The 19,911-nt window shown below is 40.0% G+C and overlaps 1 long non-coding RNA gene across 1 annotated transcript in view; it reads right to left on the bottom strand.

The window, feature by feature from the left end:
• The window catches only part of LOC118020981, a 29,056-nt gene that overhangs the window by 3,973 nt on the left and 5,172 nt on the right, over positions 1-19,911 (bottom strand). The window contains exon 2 of the long non-coding RNA XR_004682069.1: positions 4,637-4,764. This is a non-coding gene — a long non-coding RNA (uncharacterized LOC118020981). The remainder of the gene's footprint in view (positions 1-4,636; positions 4,765-19,911) is intronic.

Here is a 19,911-nt window from a genome sequence, read left to right as displayed (position 1 = left end):
AAATAAATAAATAAATAAATAAATAAATAAATAAATAAATAAATAAATAAATTCATTCCAATATCTGAATCACCTGTGGGTATATTTTTATTGTCTACTCTTTCCCAAGGTTATATATATAATAAATCAGGGCAGTTTATAGAAAAATTGTAGAGGACCAAAAGGGTAATGTCATCTTTCTCTAAAGGGCCTTTCTTAGGCTTCTAGAAGGCAGTTTTGAGTAGGAGCAGGACCCAGTCAGGGCTTAAGCTTTGTCAGGCCTGATCTGTTTTTCCCTTATTCCTTGCATGTTGACATTTAGGGCTTTCAACTGAGAATCCGGGCCCATCCACCTGGCAGACCCCATAGTCCAGCTTTTATCTCCCCAGTACCACCAGACTTCCCATAACTGCTTTTTGCTCAGCTTTTCTGACTCCTGGCCTACACTGCCTCAGGGGCAAAAGTGGCTTAGAAGGTAAATCTCACTTCTCTGCAATTCTCTTTATTCTGGGATTATGACTCCTCAAATCCTGGCTGCCTTGGAAACCATACAGTGCCTTCAAGCAGACGTTTTTCTATATTTTATCCAGATTTTCGAGTTACTCTCAGCAGGAGGATTAGTTAGCTCCAAGCCAGTCCATCATAGCTGGAAGCCAGGATATATTTTGAAGATACTGTGAATGGGATTCTACTGACAAATTAGATGTGAGAGGTGAGTGAAAGAAACTAGTCAATAATGACTCCAAGGATTTTTGTTTGTTTGTTTGCTTGCTTGTCCTGAGAAACCATAAGAATGGAATTGCAAGTAACTAAGATGAGGAAGGCTGGGTGGGGCAGACAGGTTTTGGGGGAAAGTTGATAAATTCAGTTATGAGTATGTTAAAAGTGAAACACTTATTACATATACAAGTGGCAACGTGGAGCAGGCCGCTGGATATACACATCCGGAGTTCAAAAAAGTCCAAGATGGAGACGTGAATTGGTGAATCTTCAGCCTGTATGTTTGGAGTTTACAAGGTAGAGGCTGAGATGCACATACTCTGAGAATGCAAAACAGCAAGTGGCAATCTTTAAAAGATGAAAGAAGCCCCTTCATGAATCTTCTATACTTCTTAGCAGGACTTTCAGATTAGAATGACTCAAGTGGAGCAAGACAGTGAGAAACACAGGGGCAGATTCTGTGCTTACAAACAAACCCTACCGCGCTCCAGTTTCTCTCCAGGTAAACAATCCTGACTACTTTCGCACTCAGGTAGGAGGTTTGGCACCATTAGTGTTCCTTTCTACTTCTCCTGCCAGAGGACTCCATCTGGAAGAGGAGCCTGAGCATGGAGAAAGGTGTATTAAAAGGGAAATTAAAGAGTACCAAAGGACTTGGGAGAGAGAATGAAAAATGAGGAGAAGGAAAAAAGGTGAAATAAAAACACCAGACACTTGAAAGCAAATAATCCTGTGTTTCTAATAGGTACTTATTTCTATCTGCTTACATTAGGAAGTCTAGGGGTGTTGTGTTTGAGTTTAACCTCAGTTACCTATAAGGAATACACTGCTTTATGATTAACTAGCAGTGGTCTACTTATTTAACTTATTAAACAGCTTTTCAAGGAAGAATAAATTGCTTTGGTAAACTTATGAATCCCTACATCTTCTTTTTGAAAAGTCATTTTTTCCTGTTGGCTCCCAAAACACTCTTATTTATCACCTCATATACACTATCGCCTTTTGAGTAAGAATCCACTTGGGACAAAAATCAGAATCACAAAGGTCGAGGCTTAGTCGGCTACATTTTCTAATTTCCATAGATTTCAAAGCCTTGGCTAGGAACCATGACAAATAATTTTTCACTTTTCCCCATTATTGATATTATCCAGTCACTAATTTGCTATAGACTGAATGTCTGTGTCGAAATCCATTGTGTTGACACCTAATCTCCTATGTGATGGTTGGTATTGGGAGGTGGAGCCTTTGGGAGGTGATTAGGTCATGAGGGCTGGACCTCATGGATGAGATTAGTGCCCTTATATAGGAGACCCCAGAGAGCTCCCTTACCCCTTCTGCTGTATGAGGACACAGTGAAAAGATGATGGTGAACCAGGTGGCTGGCTCTCAGACCCAGAATCTGCTGACGCCTTGATCTTGGACTTCCCAGCCTCCGGAACTGGGAGAAATAAATTAGTGTTGTTTAAGCCACCCAGGCTAGGGTCTTTTGTTATAGCAGCCTGAACAGACGCAGTTTCTAAATGAAGAGTGGCCCACAGCTGCCACCATCCCTGGAAGCTTCACTCTCTCGTGTCAGTTCTGGAAATTGACCTCAGAAAGCCTCTGGTATCATTTTCCTCCTCTTGGTTTCTACTTGACTTTTTGCCAACATCCATATAACTGATAAAATAATCTTCCTAGAACATCATAAAATCACATCACTCCCTGATGAAGAATCTACCTTGGTTTACTGCTCTATCAAGTTCCTTTTTTTTTTTTTTAATTCAAGTCTCCCTAAAATAGCACCATAATTCTCTATCCTTGCCTCTAATGTCAATCTCTCTAATGTGTCATATAACAAAAATTCAATCCTGTTTACATTTTATTTAGTTTCATAAAGTCTTCTTATGATTTATAATGTACCGCACTGTTTGTGGATAATGTACGATGTAATGAGTAGCAGACTCTTAAAGGGCTGCTTTTCCAAGTACCTGCCATAAAGGCCACCTCCGAGAATATTAGGAAAATAAGCACTTCATGACCTAAGTGTCAGAAGATCAGAATTCTAGCTTCAGCTCTGATGGTAACCAGTTATGTGACCCTAGGAAGATCATTTTATCTCTTCGGAGCCTCTGTTTTGTCATTTGCAAAATGTAAGGCTTATATTCAATTATCTCTCAGGTCCTTGTAACTCTAATGCGTTATGAGGCTCTTATGTCTCATAAAGAAGGGTGAATTAATAACTAAAAATAAATAGCATTAGCTTACAAGTTAGTGATTTTATAGGAAATACGCATTTGAAGCAACTTAATAAACTTTATGATACTATATTTAATAGATACATAAATTAGCAATGTATTCTTATAGAGATTTTTATCGGTTTCTTGTTTCTGTCATTTGTGCAAAGTGTTTTGGCTTGTGTTTATAATCCACAGCAGTCTACCTCTGACTGATGTGTCTGCTTTACACGAACTCTAACAGTTCCAGACAATTCCAATTGCTTTGAATCTGCTCGCATCTGGTCACAATAAAGATAAAGCTGTGATAACGTTTCTAAAAATAAGTTAAAATTATCTGAGAAGCGCCCCCCCCCAAAAAAAAACCCATAATAATAGAGATTGCTGCATCTGGTGAAAAATGAAGGGAACTGCTGCAGATTTCCTGCATCTTGGTCATTTTTGCCTCCAAACTTTGCTCAGACTCTCATCCACACAGATTATGGTGTAGGGTGCCATCAGTACAAAGCCATTATTTCTTTCAAGCTCGGGCTCAAAATTCACTTCACTGGCCCTTCCCTCCCAGCACTCCTTTATTCCTCATGAGACAGCAGTCAGGCTTAGCTACACTTTTCTCCCTACCCAGTTATGCACTCTATCTCCCACCTTAAATATCGACATCAAAGCACCATCATCATCATCATCATCATGGCCTGTTCTTCGAGATTACAGATATATTAAAGCAAAATATATTGATGACCAAATAGTAGCACATAGGTTAAGATGAAAATATATTTATTAAAAAGGGCAGGTTATGAGACATTTGATAGTGTGAAAAAAGGGGGAAAAACAGACTTCTGTATAGTAGAGTTAGCTCTGTCATGTACCGGTCTGATTAGAAGTCAAACCTTCCATCAAAATGGAAGAGGACCCACGTAAATCTTCTGATTGCTATGTAGAAGAGGGAGAAACCATTTCGATAATACTAATAGCCAAGTTACATAGGAGGAAGAATGAAGTATTGAGAATGAAAATGGCAGTGGTTAAGGACACCAGCTCTGGATTCAAGCTGCGCAGGCTCAAACCCCTTTGCTAATTACCAGCACAGAGACCTTGAGCAAGTTACTCTACGTCTCTGTGCCTACATGTCCCCAAAACACAGTAGGGATGGCACTACCTCCTACCTCATGAAGTCTTTGTGACAACTAAGTTGTTCATACATATGTTAAATGTGTAGAATAGAGAAGCGTTTCCAATTACTGTTGCTGTTATTACAAGGTCCCTCAATTAAACACATAAAATAGCAAATTAAGAACAGACAGAGAGCTGGTAACAAAACCTTCACTTAAAGTGTGAATTTTACCAATTGTACATGAAATGATTGAGAATTTCCAGCAATTAATCAATCCTGATTCAAGGAGGGAAAACACATGATGAAAAACCTGGTGACACAGAAGAGGATCATCACACACACAAAGTTTTCAAAGAAAGAAAACCCCGCAGTAGATCCAGCATAGAACATACCCGTAGCATCCAATTCCTTAGGCGCCATCAGTAGTAGAACAATACTGGGAATCCTAGTGGAATTTTTCATACATATATGTAAAGTATAATGTTTATAGTTATTTAGTAGTATTATATTCATTAAATATGATTCATATATTTGGGCTCAGCTCCTTACCTAGTCATACTTAATGTTGTTTTTTATAAAACCCAGGCTCATAAGAAGTGGATATTTGTACCTTGCGATCCAAGTGTCTGGATCTGGGATGGGCAGGCCAGACAAGCAGCACTTTTTTCCGAATGGTGCCTTCGGGGGTCTATTTCTTGTTGTGCTGTCAGTTCAATTACATGATTCCCCTGAAGTGTCCTGTGAATTATTACAAAGGCATTTGAAGGCTTAACTTAAAGGAATGGGTTCAATCATTTCACACAATCCACCTCCCTTCTTTCCAGACTCTTGCCTATGTACGACTCCAGCATTTGGAGACAGCCAGCTTCTTCTTGCCTTCTTCTTCCCATTCCTCCCCAAGGCTGCTCCGTCCACACCTTTCCACTTATGAACGAATACCGTGTCTTTTTTTTTTTTTTTTTTTTAGATTTTATTTATTTATTCGACAGAGAGAGACACAGCAAGAGAGGGAACACAAGCAGGGGGAATGGGAGAGGGAGAAGCAGGCTTCCCGCTGAGCAGGGAGCCCGATGTGGGGCTCGATCCCAGGACCCTGGGATCATGACCCGAGCCGAAGGCAGACACTTAACGACTGAGCCACCCAGACACTCCAATACCGTGTCTTCTTCCCAAGAGTTTTTTTTCCTTTCATCTAGCCAACATGGTGTGTGACCCCTCACTTTCTGCCTTTCTTACCCAAAACACAGTAATTCTCTGTGGTTTTCACTCTCTAATCTTTTCACACGTAATTTTCCTCTTTCTGTATCTTTCTTTAAATTTTTTTTTATTTATTTATTCATGAAAGTCAGAGAGAGAGAGAGAGGCAGAGGCAGAGGGAGAGAAGCAGGCTCCCCGCCCAGCAGGGAGCCCGATGCGGGACTCGATCCCAGGACCCTGGGGTCATGACCCGAGCCGAAGGCAGACGCTTAACGACTGAGCCACCCAGGCGCCCCTCTTTCTGTATCTTTCATTTAACAAATGATGTGCCAGACCACTAGTGTCAGTCATTAACCTCAGGAAAATGTGTTCCCTCTCTTCATTCTATTTATGAGTTCAAAAGCTAGCCTAATCTTGATGATTTAATAATAGTGATGACAACATATATGTGTTGATTAAAAGGAAAAATTTAAGTTTTATCAGATATGTGGTACAATATTCTTATCTCAACTTCTTTATGGCAAGGATCCTGTGTTCTGATACTAGGAGAGTCCATCCTCACGGTACTTCATTCCTCCAACTTACTTAGAAAAGTATGGTGGTGATGTAGCTTGCCAACAATACCCTTGGAAACTTGACTATTCTTGTCAAATGACAATGAGAATGATAAGACATTAGTCAATGGGAAAGAGATTTTTCCTTTACTATGGCTGGTCTGGGCTGTCGACTACTCTATTCGAACATAGTGTCAGGGCTTCATGGTGTTCAGTAGTCAAGAAAAATTTAATCCTCAAAGAAGACAGTAGGTGCCTACTTCATGAAAAGTAACAGAGGCACAACTCTGGGTGAGTATCTGGGAGAGCAGACATGTTTATCCTATAAACAGAGAGGACATGACTCAAGAGGAAAGCTCAGTACTATTATAAGAGCTACGAACATATTTAAAAAATATATTTGCAAAGTTATATTTGGAGACCTCTCAGGCTATCTATAACCCTACCTGCCTCAAGAGCCAGAAAACAGGAAAAGCTGTGATTGCCCTTGGTGAACATATCTGACAGCACAACCAAAACGATGCTGGAGGTGGGCAGCAAGCCCAACAAGCCACCGGGCCCACATCAGTAAAAAGCAACAGTCTGATTAGGTCAACAGGCGGCACACAGGGGTGGTACGTATGGAGGAGCACTACTATGGTCAAGTCCTAAACTGGAAGCCATTCACTATGTTTGCATTTCTTCCTGATAATGCCAAGAGTTGGGCCATATGATTACCATTTCAGATAAGAGAAAACTGAGATTCAGAGAAATTGACTCACATTCCTAAGGTCATAGAAGCCATGAGGGAAACCAGTCTCCTGCAAGTCTATGTGACTCCACCTTTCCACTGTACTACCCAGGACCCTGAGAAGGACAGCACAGGAAGGGAAGAAGTACAGAGGAAGAATCACAGCAGGGAATTCACACCTGAATGAGAGGATGGTGAATCAAATTCCTGAGAAAATAACTTATTGTAAATGGCTGAAACCACATCCTAAAAGCATTTATAGACACCTTACTGTATAGTTAATTTAACGATAACTATTCAACAACTATAGATAATGTATACTTGGGGTATGGATAAAAATGTCCAACACCTTTTAGTTAAGGAACTTTTGAAGAAAGCACAAATGCAGGGCTACTTGGCCACATTAATGCTCCAAAATAATGTCAGGAAAGGCTTCACAGAGGGGTGACTCTACCTGAGTTTCATAAACCAGTAGGCATTTACCAAGTGGAGAGGTGTTAGAGAAAAAGTAGAATATAGGGCTTCTCAGCAGAGGACATGAACAAGGGTACTGAGACCTGACGTGGCATAATCTGATCTATAAAAAGCAAACCGTGTAAGTCTTCTTCAGTAAAATTTACATGCCTGAAATGTACTTCAGTGAATTTTGACACACATATTCAACTGTATAACTCACACCCCTATCAAGATATAGAGCTATCATTGCCCCCTAAAACAAACCCTGCTGTGACCTTTCAATCAATTGCTACCAACCATAGTCAATATCTGTTCTAAATTGGTCTTGCCTGTTCCTGAATTCCTTCTTAATGGAATGATTGGTATGTATTCTTGTGTCTGGGTATCAACATAAAGTTTTGAGCTGAGTGCATCAGTAATACACTGCTTTTTGTTCCTGAGGAGCATTCCAATGTATGGATATACTATAATTTGTTTACCTATTCAGGGAGCAGGTTGTTTGATGGCTAGTGCACAGAACTTGTATGGTGATGGGTTGAGGAATGGGAAGTGTATGTCAAAATAAACTTGAAAAAAAAAAAAAAGACAGGACAAAAATTCTGGCATATGGCTCACTGAGGAAATTGGACTTTATCCTAAGGGCAACAGGTAGCCATTAAAGAGTTTTAAGGAGTTTTAAAGGGGTGGGGTGTGTATATAATCAGATACCAATACCCAGCCTATCACTGTGGGCAAATCTCAATCTCTAATCAGTAATTACTTACATTTCACCTCAAGGTCTGAGTCTTTACAAATGCCATTCAGAATGGATGCATTCCCTCTAATATCCCTCATTTTCATGTTTAGCTAACATATTTGGAGCATCTACTATGTGTCAGGCACACTGTTAGTAAATGCAACACACCTAATGGTTCTTAAGGTTCCTGACATCCTCATTGCTCATGAGGGTATCCTTACATCTGCAAGATCCACCTGTACGACACAGGCTGGCCATGTGATTCTGTTCTGCATTCTCCAGTTGCCTTGTAATACTGGGAGGATTTGATTCTGCTCATTCTTTTTGGAAGAAAACATAACTTTGTGATTGGAATTGCAGCTGAAAACAGGTCTCCCCACAGCACAGACACACTGTTTCAGTGGCTGAGAGGTATTAGTGTTTAAACATTTCATGTTCAGTCTCATATAAGCTACTGATGCCAGGTGGACAACCAGTTGGCAATTGTCAGTTGGACCAGCAGTTATGGCAGTTTTCTGGACTATCCATCCAATGGAAAGATTTTTCTGACCCTTTGATGGGACTAGAGCCAAAAATGCATTCACACAAAATACCTTAAACTTCATTTGTCACAGGTAGTTCCAACGTAGGAAGTATAAAAAGAACAAGGGCCATCAATTTCTAAAGCTTTTGAAAAGATTCAAAATCATTTGCTTGTTTTATCCTCCTCCATTTAAAGCTGCTTTTATTGAGTACAACTATTTAAGAAAAATCAGATTTTAGCAAGTATAATTGTTTTAATACAAATACTGCTCATTTATAGAGCACCACATGCTTCATAAAATGCTTTGTGAGTCGAGTTTTATGTCAGGGAATTTTGGAATACAGGTTAGCAGGTGATGCCAGATATTGTGGGGAGAAAAGAAAGAGAAATAGTAATGCCAGAGGAAAACAACTGAAAGGACATTGTTGTCCCCTGGCCCAAAATGAAAGGTGAGTTATTTGCCAGCAGTGAGCCTCCTGGAATTCAGGGAACAAAGATTACAATAAAGATGGACTAAGCTCAGGGATCCCAGAGGAAAGTGAATGCAGACTTCCTGGCAAGCAGGAGAAGCTGGGACCATGAATGCCTACAAACTAGAAGTGACCCACATGGCAAAAGGCCTCTGATGGGCAACTGAGGGCAGAGAGACTCACTAGCCAAGCCCTCAATGATCATGAGGCAGATGGACATTCTGAAGACTGATTGTTTTGCTGGATTCTCATTTGCCCATTCTCAGTCTATAGATAAAATATGTCTACATGTGATATGTGTGGAACAGGATAATTTTAGGATATATTGTTTGGCCTGCATTCTTGTCCCCTTCCTTGGCCTTGAGGAAGAGAGTAGGCTCCATGTTTGTTCATTTCAGGAGACGTTCACGGCAGAGCAACCTGGTCTTTCTTTTCACAAGCTTAGCACTTTGGGAAGAACGAGGTTTGAAATGAAAAGAATGTGCCCAGGCTGAATTATGAGGCTTGGGACTGGGAATGGTACTATAATCTGATGGGTGGAGGAGGTACAACTGGTTTTTCAGTACAAAGTCCCCTTCAGACCACAGGAAGATGGAAAATACAGGTAAGACCACGTGGATTTGCAATTGCGTGGTTGATTGTCACTGAACATCATTCATGCTCTTTTGCCCAGCAGCTTTTAAACCTCCAGGAAAAATTGAGTCTTTTTATAGTTAAAAAATTACTTTCCTCATCATTTTATCTTTTATCTGCAATATAAAACCATCAAAGACGTTTCCCTGAACTCCCACCCTCCAAATGAATTTGTAAAACCATATAAACTTCTCATTTTGTTCCCTGATCTACGGTCCTCTCTGCTCCTGATTCAGTGTCCAATAGTCTCCTTTAACTTGAAAGAAATCCCTCTTGCCTTAATCCCATTGAAGTTCAGCTTTGAAAACAAAATCCATGAAGCCCTCCCACAAATTTTTCTAGACAAAGGAACAGTAGACCTCACTATTTCCTTGAGTAGAGATGAAAAGGAATTTTTCTCATTATAAAATCATAAAATTAACACTCATTGTCCAGACAACTGGGAGCAGAATAGGTACAATTTCATCACTTCTGAAATGTTAATTCTACTGCATCTAACATCTGTATTCTAGGCTTCTCTCCTTCCTTGGGCTAAAAGTATGAAGAGACTTTTATGCTCCAGTCAACATGCTTCTCAATAACCCTCCTCACAATGGACATTTCAGTCATACCTATGGTAGAAAGATGACCAGTGGACCACCAAGGCCAACCCAAAAACCTGGAAATGTATGTGGAAGCTTGCTAACGTGTATGAAAGGGATGACTACACTCACATTCCATCTAGCCCAGCCGGGAAAGAGGCAGAACAAAACTTCCATTGCCTCCCCCCCTACCCCCAGGAGAAGCAGTAATTTCATGCACAGTCTCATCAGCCAGACTTCCTGAGGGGGGAATCCCAGCTCCATCAGGATTATGTGCCTTTGATAAGGTACCTGGCCCCTCTGTGCCTCAAATTCCTCACTAGCAGAGTGAGAATACAAACAGTTTATGTTTCAAGTGTTGTTGAGATGAGGAAGTCAAAATTTACAGATATCCCTATTACAGACAGCAAAAAGAGAAAGCTGAGGGGAGAGGATACTCCTCCCCCAAAGGTTCACACACTGCTTCTGCTTATGTCCCACTGGCAGGAATGTATTCACAGGGATACATCCTGTAGTCAAGGGAATGTGATCTTTATTCTGAGAAGCCATGAGTTGAGACTTGGGGTGTTCTGTTTCTGAGAGAAAAGGAGAAGAAATTGAACAATTATCACTGTGTACCAGAGATATCCCTTAAAAGACTAAGTTTATGAGTGCAGATTCATTCCTGCTACATAAGCTTATTTCATCTCCTTCAACACCTTGTACTGAGGTCTTACAAGATGTCTGCGGTAAAGAATGTTGTTTTCTCCAAAATGATAAGAACTTCCACAAGATTGGGAGAAGATATACTAATGAAGGGGGTATTCCTAAATTTAGAAATCTTACCTCCTACAAAAGAGTATGAGCAAAGTAAGCATTACTCAAAAGTAATTTCATTTTATGCTAAACCTAGCTTATATGGTGGACAGAACAAGCACTATAATCCTGAATTTACAGATTAAGAAAATTGAGGTTTCTTATTCATACAAAACTTGGTCTCTTATCCATGACTTCTGACCACAAAAACAAGTATTCTTTTCATTAAACTAAGTTTTTTGTAGCCTATCTAAATAGCTAATCATTATTTACACACTTTTTTTACAGGAAGAAATGGCTCTGAGCAAACAGTATTATGATAAAGTTGTATTTTAGAAGCAGGGCATCTGAATTCTGTTCTCAACCCAATGGCTACTTAGATTGTGTCTTGGACAAGTGAGTAATATTTATGTGCTTGACTTACCAGATTGAAAAATGTGAAAGCTTTGTAACTTTACTCTTAGTTCTATATAATGTGTCACCAACTACAGTATGAGCTATTCCCAGGCAAGAATCTAGCCCTTGTATAACAGACAGAGAACTACCTGTCACTGAGCATACAAAAATAACTCTATAATATGCAATCTGTTGGACTAGATGACCTCTAAGGTTATATGGAAAAATGTTTGGATACCCACAAAGCGTCAAGAAGCATTGAGCAAATGACTGGTGAATAAGTAAAAGCACCTCTGATTTATACTGTTTGGTGAATAAATCATTTGATATTTGTGGCAAGTGAACCAAAAGGAAATTGAGATATTCTAGGAAGCAAGGTGAATAAAACAAGAGTCTGGAAAAAAATTATTTTTTAATGAATTTAACCACTAGTAATTAGGATTGGCAGTATAAATTAGCATAAACACACCATCCAAATGATAATGCAACAAGAACATTATTATAAATTCTTAATGCCTCTTTTAAGAATAGAAAATGACAACTCATCAAAGAACAATTCATCAGGGTTCACCCAGCACTGACCTGAGTGCTTCATTGCTCTGAACTGTGGAACCCTTTCCAATTTACCAGGCAAAATGCTTAGAGTGGAGAAAAAAGAATTTTCATACATTAATAGTCCAGATTGTTTGGTTTCAAAATTTCTTGGCTGAAGAAAATTTTTCCATTTTTCAAAGGAATTAGTAGGCAGAAATCCAATGTAGTAACAATAATAAACCATAACTAATATTTATTTTAACTATGAGCCAGGGACTATTCTAAATATATGTATTAATGTATTTAAACCTCATAGCATTACACAGAGATTGGTAATATTATCACCCCCAGTTTACAGCAGATGAAGAAAGTTGGTAACAGTGAGATTAAGTAAATTGTGGAGATCACCCAAGTTGTAATGGAAGGAGCCAGGTTTCAAATAAGTATACCCCAGAGCTCAGTTATACTCTTTGCTTCCATATATAGCAGAACTGTCTAGTTGGAAGTGAATTGATATAAAGGACCACTCCCCAAGTGCTGCCTACTGGTCTAAATGAAATCTGCCTTCAGAGCATCTCATATGTAGATATCGGGGAAAGTACTTCTGAGGTTGTCCTTGAATTTACTAAACAGAAGTCTCTCCCTTTATAATTTACTATTTTTTTAATATATCCGACCCCTTTCCATTTAATTTTCCAGAGTCAGCTCTAAGACACGGTCATGTCTTGAATGAGACACAATATTTTGAAGTCTCCTTTCTGGAGCGGAAGTGCAGAAGTAAACCATAGATTGTCCATAAGGAAAATAAGTGTTCAGACAGCCACATGTAACTACAATGGATGTCAGCTGATTGTGGGCGAGCAATGACCACATGGGACTCTGTCCTTCACATATTCAAGAGATGACCAACAACCATGGTGGTCAGAAGGTTGTATGGAGACGGAAAAGATATGGTTTTCATTTCCATGTGTTGGGTGCTTCACTTCAGTCTGTTTCTAGACCAGGATTTGCACCTTTAGTCATGGTGTACTCCCCTGCAAATGACAGGCCCTTCTCTCATTCTGAAGCCCCATTTTTTTTTCTTTCTCTGTTGGATGAAGTAGAACGTATCCCCAAATCACAGACCCCTGGTCTGCAATACATGCAAGTGACCAAGATAGACTGAGGTAAGAGAGTATGACCAGCAAACCATTATCAAAATTCAACTACTCTGGGAGACACTCAAGCATATCACCCTGACTTTACGTCAGTATGATAGTGTCTTGTTCAAAAGGCAGCATAATTTCGTATCCACAGGAACGCAGACCTCAGATAGTAGCAAAGAAACTTCCACATGCTTTAAAAAATCCTTCTTATAATTCGATTCAGTAAAGGTGTATCCAGCCCCCAGTCTGTTCTTGGCACCAGTCATCTCCCGATGACAGTGACACAGCAGCACCCTGTCAGTGTAATATAGTAATTGTGATCATCTTTGCTCATTTGTAAACCTTTATCTGTCGACCATTTTTCTCTTACTATGGGTGAAAGTTCTCATCCTTAAATACTTTTCCCTCAACAGTGAAAAACTCGAGTGCCTCTCCTGACCCGGCCACAGTAGGAAGGAAGTACTCATTTCAGCATCACAGAAACAGCCTCAGAGGGCAAGGAGTTCCCAGGATAGACCCAGGGTTCACTCCCTGGAAATGTAATCAACTTTGTTAGCGGGTGTGAAGAATCCCCGGGCACTGACCGCACATAACCATTGTCGTCTTGCTTTGGTACTTGTATTATGGAGGTTTTCCCGGCTGGATGAATTGGCTGTTCCAGAAGAAAAATCCTCGATACAAAGGAACAGTGTGTAAGTGGAATAGATGTGACAGATGATGGTATTGAAGGAAGATCTTTTTTATATCCAAATCTGAAAATTCTAGTTTATACCAGAAATGGACAGAAAGATGGAATATATGCACTGGAGAGAAAATGAGATTTTCAGCTCTAGGCATTGGTTCATTACAAAAAGTTTTAATTATTAAAAATATCTTTTCAAAAAACAAACAAAGAATATACATAGTTCCAAATAACACTAAATTTAGCTTGGAATTCTGAAAGCCTATTATTTAGATATGCAACTAGATAACTACTATTCCTGCTGTGATCATAGATTATAAAATATGCAAGCATGAGATTGCTATGCTTCATTGATTACCTTTTCTTACATTTATTTTTATTCTATTTTATTTTTTGGAGGAAAAACAGATGCATGTACAGCCCTTTGATGAAGTATGACTAGCACCGTATCAGGAGTTCATTGGAAAGTTTATAATTGATCACAGTAATTTAGTAGTACTTTTTAAAAAAATTTGATAAAATTGCTGCCTGACTCTAGAATGCACAGAAGTTGTGCAACTTAGTAGTCATTTACAAAGGAACATAAAAAATAAAGTACCCATTTTTCCCAAGAGAAATGGAAATGCAATTTCCTAAGCAAAATCTATTCATGTTGGAATTTTTATTAGCTTTCTGTAATGGAAAGGCTATTAAATACATATTGTTTTGTGCTTCTGAATAGTTTTCCCATCTTCTTAAGTGAAGACAAGATCAGTATTGCATCACAAAAAGTACCATCCATGCATTGTAAGCACCAGCTCCCAATGCAACGGGCTGGATAAGGCAAAATAAATTCCAAAATCTAAATAGGGCAAACGTGTTAAGATGAATGATAGCTTTATTACTTGATAGATGCCTCAGAAAGGAACACAAAAACCTAAGACTGGAAGCTAGCTTTTACTGAAATGGTCCTTAAAGCCATTTATTTGAAAATATAATGACATCTGGTGGCAGATTCAGCTCATGACTACTGTGTACTCATTGAGAGACCTTTGCCTGGCCACCGTTCTAAGACATTCCAAAAATAGGAAAATAAATCTGGCATTTTGGGTCAACAGGAAAGACGGAAAGGTAGTTTATTTCAACTAAAAGAGCAAGTTTTCATTTAATAGTCAAGGCTGACAAAGTGAGAATGAGATAGCAATTTGAGAGAGGGAGGATATTGTTCTCGCTCCTGCATATTCCTGTGTGTTGGAGCGCCACATGAACCTGAACAGAAATTTTCTAGAGTCCATTCCATAATTTCAATGAGGACAACTAAATTAACTAAACCTTGTTAATGTCTATTCTGGTAACATATGCAAATACCTATTTGTTCAAAATAATGGGCAAAAGTATGGTCTTGATCCAGCCCCACTTGAAGTGAACCACGGAGCTTCAGCTACAGTATCCTATCAACTTTCCTTCTCATCTCTAAGGAACTAAATCCAGTTAGATCCTCTGAAAGCATTTACTGAGAACTTACAGGCAGGTTAAGGATCCTTTCTTTATTTGTGCCTGCTTAGACACCATAGGCTTACATGGACAATTTCTCTCTTCAGAAGTATATGCTACATTACATGAAATATTTAGGCCAACTTTAACACCCAAAGAATCCTCCACCGGGTATGCATAAACTAGAAAGTACCGGGTTATCTGTGGAAATGGTTTGAGAAAGTTTGAGATTTCATTAAAATCTCCATTCCCATGGAGTTTTACTTGGTTCTTAATATTAATCAAAGATATATTCAACACCTGCTAAGCCCCAGGCACTGTGTTAGACCTAAGAGAGTAAAGTCAAATAAGTAAGAAACTCTTGACCTTGGGACTTCTCAGGCTGGTGGATTATGAAATCAGGAAGCACACCAATGCAAAAGCAAAGGTAAGCACTGGATCCTTTTATGAGACAGGGAAGAAGTTACCTACCCCATTTTGTGCAGGAAGGGGGAGGAAGCAATGACAATGAGAAAAGCCTTCCCTGACCAGATGGCGTTGGTGCTGACTTTTAATTGGTGAAGGAGGCAGAGATAGATGAAGAAATGCATGGCAGTGGGGAGAGAGTGGAGCTTCAGTAGAAGAAAAGGATAAAACGACAGTGGGGTGGTGGGGAGAGCATAGCACGTAAGTGAAAAGCAAATCATTCAGCACACGTTTTTACACTAAAGGTAATCAACTACCTTTGAAAGATTTTTTTTTTAAAGATTTTATTTATTTATTTGACAGAGAAAGACACAGTGAGAGAGGGAACACAAGCAGGGGGAGTGGGAGAGGGAGAAGCAGGCTTTCCCACTGAACAGGGAGCACGATGCGGGGCCGGATCCCAAGACCCTGGGATCATGACCTAGCCGAAGGCAGACGCCTAACGACTAAGCCACCCAGGCGCCCCCCTTTGAAGGATTTTAAGAAGAAACACTTTTCTTGAGGCGCCTGCATGGCGTAGTTGGTTGAGTGACCAACTTTTGGTTTCCGCTCAGGTCATGATCTCAGGGTCATGATCTCAGGGTCCTGAGATCGAGCCCCATGTCAGGCTCGCGTTTGGCAGGGATTCTGCTTGGGATTCTCTCTGTCCCCCTCCCTCTTCCCTCCCCTCTTTCTCTCTCTGAAATAAATAAATAAATCTTTTTAAAAAGTAGAAAAGCGACAGTGTTGAATTGAAATTTTAGAATGATCACTCTCCCCTGGAGTGAGGTCTCTGTGAGACCTGTTAAAGTCACAGAAGACTATGTAGGAGACTGTTTACTGGACTCTGTGAGGGAAAAACCAAGCCCACCTAGTTTAATCCCAAGTTAGCTATAGTTAGACTCAGGATCTATGCAGCTTGGCCAGAGAATCTCACAAATTGGCAAACTAGTCATTTTTAGCAATCCAGCAACTTTCAGTCATTTCGCTAATCTAGAAAACTTTCAATCTTACTCCTCCTACCTAACAACAACAAAATTTTAAGAAAGAAAAGGAGATGATAAAGCTGACAGTGGCGAGAGTCCTTGCGAGAGTTTTCCTGATGCTTTGACTGCTCCCAGACAGGCTGGCCATCAGTCGATACTAGAACTAAGTCTCCAAGAAGTACAAGCAGAGAAGCAAAATGCAAATCAAGCAAGAAAGTGCACAGCTTGGGGAGAACTGTCAAGTCTACCCTCTATGGACGCACTGGTGGTTTTTACTGCTTTAGGAAATGGCAGAACAACCTCTTGGACTCTTACTCTTCCAGATGTCATTCGGAGCCAGGCTGCCCTAACCTTCCCTCGAAGCGCAGTCTGAAGATTATGACGATTTCTCCAGAAAACCTCACAGAACAAAATCAATGAGCACAGAGTTGATACAACCATTGAAAGCATTTCAGAAGGAGAACTTGGACTTTGTTCCTGATATGTTTTATACACATAGGAGGAAAGGAAGGAAGAAGGGACCACTATGCAATATGCAGGCAAGAAAACAGACACCACAAAAACCAATGACTAAGGCTGCTGCAGTTTTCAAGATAAGAAACGATGTGGGTCTAAATAAAGGCAGTGAGAACAGAGTGGGAAAATGTAACCTGTTTTGGAAATACTAAGGAGACTGAATAAACTTGCTGACCAGTAAGTAGGATGTAGAATACAGAGGAATGGAAAATCTGAGATAATGCCCGCATTTCTGGCTCAGAAGCCTAAGCAGTGATACCACTCACCAAGCTTAAAAACGGAGGATGAGCTAAGATTGGGGGAGAGAGTGAAAAAAGAGAAGGAATTAAGTTTTGTTCGGTAAGGCTGAATTTTCTGTGGGACGTCAGTGAGCTATCTTTCAGGGCATTGAGCTGAGCAGGGAATTGGATGCAGGGCTCAATCCCAGGACCCTGGGATCATGATGTGAGCGGAAGGCAGACACTTAACCAACTGAACCACCCAGGCACCCCTATATATTTTTTATTAACTCCTTATCACATACATGATTCATAAATATTTTCTCCCATTCTGTAGGTTGCCTTTTAATATTGTTGATGGTTTCCTTTGCTGTGCAGAAGCTTTTTAGTTTGATGTGGTCCCATTTGTTTATTTTTTTTTCTTTTGCCTTTGATTTTGTTGTCACAAAGACTTTTTTTTTTAATAATAAACTACCCAAGCTACACCCTCATTTTATTCCCTCTTTCCAAATTTCTTTCCTTTACTGCATGCCTACTTCTTAATGAGGACTTGACTTTTCAGGATGATGTTTCCTTAGCACCCTCCTATATTTATACCCACTCATACAGGCACACAGCGTCTCTTTGGAATGCCCCATAAAGGAGCTGTTCTGTTTTGTTCTACTGTGGGGTAAGGTGGGTACAAAGCAATCTCTAAGAAGCAGAATCAGGGACAATGGGGTATATGTATTACTCCAACATCCCTTCCCTTTATGGACAAAAGAGAGCATCCAAACCCTTCTTAACACAGTTGGGTCACTATGAAACAGACTTGGGGGATAGAATCATCTCTCTAAAGGGACCCTCAAGGTTCTCGATTCGGACCATGTTTTGCTCTTCTGAGTTAACTAAAAACCCCAGGGAACAGGTCTAGTTGGCCATTCTGAGTTCTTATTAGATACTGGCCATTTGAATATCGAATTCAAATTATGATGGTAAATGTCAATACTGACCATGTAGCCCTTCTGAAATCACAAAACCAAAATTAAACAATAAGAAAAATCTCACCTAACCTGACTTTTAGGTGATAATTTTGTTTCCCTGACTTTTTTTTTCTTAGAAACCAGTCCACTCCTAATTTTATTCACTCTATCCTCCAGCAAAATAACCTTATAAAAAAAAAAAAGGAGTCAACAAGAAGATAAAAGCATTTTAAATTATTTAAACAAACTTATTGGGGCACCTGGGTGGCTCAGTTGGTTAAGCGACTGCCTTCGGCTCAGGTCATGATCCTGGAGTCCCTGAATCGAGTCCCGCATCGGGCTCCCTGCTCGGCAGGGAGTCTGCTTCTCCCTCTGACCCTCCCCACTCTCATGCGCTCTCTCTCTCTCTCTCTCTCATTCTCTAATAAATAAATCTTTAAAAAAATTTTTAAAAATAAACCTTATTACAGTGCAATTTATTATATTTATTTTAAAACAAAAGTTAGCCTTTTTTTTTTAGATTTTATTTTTAAGTAATCTCTACACCCAACGTAGGGCTTGAACTCACAACCCTGAGATCAAGAGTCACATGCCCCACTGACTGAGCCAGCCAGGAGCCCCCCAAAAATTAGCATTTTAAAATGCTAATGCCTTTATATATGTAATCTTGGCTAGAATATTCATTCCTATGTATGAATATGGAAACCCATTTATTTACCAAAATAACCAGATGCATGTAATCCAATATCAGTTCAATGGTCAACTCTGCTTTGCTGTAATTTCAAAAATGCAGCAATTATTTAGCACTTGTTATATGCTGATGCTGTACCAAAAAAGGTGATGATGAAGGAGTTAGTTCTTACCTCCAGAAAGCACAGTGTCTGTTGGTGCAAGTGCTTCATAACCCAGGAGCACTGATATAGTGTAGAAAGTGTTTTGCTGCTGACACATAGCTATGATGTGAGAGGGTCTTTAAATCTACTTCTTAATTAGATGAGTTAATTCATGTCAAAAGCTTAAAAGAGTGAATGGCACACTGTAAACTCTCAATAAATATTAGCATCTTTGGGAGGAACATGTCAGTGATCCATTTTAGACATGACTGAAAGAACATACCAAGAGAGATTAATAACTTAGCAAATTAGCTAGAATGTGGAGAAGCTGTGATTGGCACTGACATCAAAAGCCTCCCCACATTGCCCCACTACTTCTCAAAGTGTGCGGAGAAGAGACGCAAATAGGGCTTCATTCCGCCTCTGGATGGGGAGTTAGGGAAGTCTTCACCAAAGCAGCAGCATAAGAGCTGTGACTTGAAGAAAAAATTCATTAGGAGGCAAAGAGCAGCAGAAGTAAATTCCAAACAGGGGAAAGCATCTACAAAATAATCAAGGCTCAGATGGGCATGACATATCTGGGGTGACAACAAGTAGTCCAGTGTGATTGGAGAGTCAGAAGGTCAGGAGAAGATGCAAGAGGTGGTGGAAAAGACAAGGCTGAAAAGGTCGTCTGGGGAACAGATGAGGAAAAGCCACAAAGACTGTGCTAATTAACACAATGCTCTGGATAATGAGCAATCATGTGTTGTTTTAAGAAGGGAAGAGACATGGGGCGCCTGGGTGGCTCAGTCAGTTAAGCGTCTGACTCTTGATTTCGGTTCAGGTCATGATCTCAGGGTTGTGAGATCGAACCCCGGGTTGGGCTCTGCGCTGGGGGTGGGGCGGGGGGGAGAGTCTGCTTGAGATTCTTTCTCTTCCTCTGCCCCTCACCCCATCTCTCTAAGAAGAAGAAGAACAAGAAGGAAAGAACATGATAAGGGAAAGGTATCAAAGGTAATCCGGGAGAAGTGTGGAGAGG

The sequence above is a fragment of the Mirounga leonina genome, unplaced genomic scaffold (assembly GCF_011800145.1).
Source record: "Mirounga leonina isolate KUSES-001 unplaced genomic scaffold, KU_Mleo_1.0 Mir_174, whole genome shotgun sequence".
NCBI classification, from domain to species: domain Eukaryota; kingdom Metazoa; phylum Chordata; class Mammalia; order Carnivora; family Phocidae; genus Mirounga; species Mirounga leonina.
This window is presented reverse-complemented; position numbering and strand designations above follow the sequence as displayed.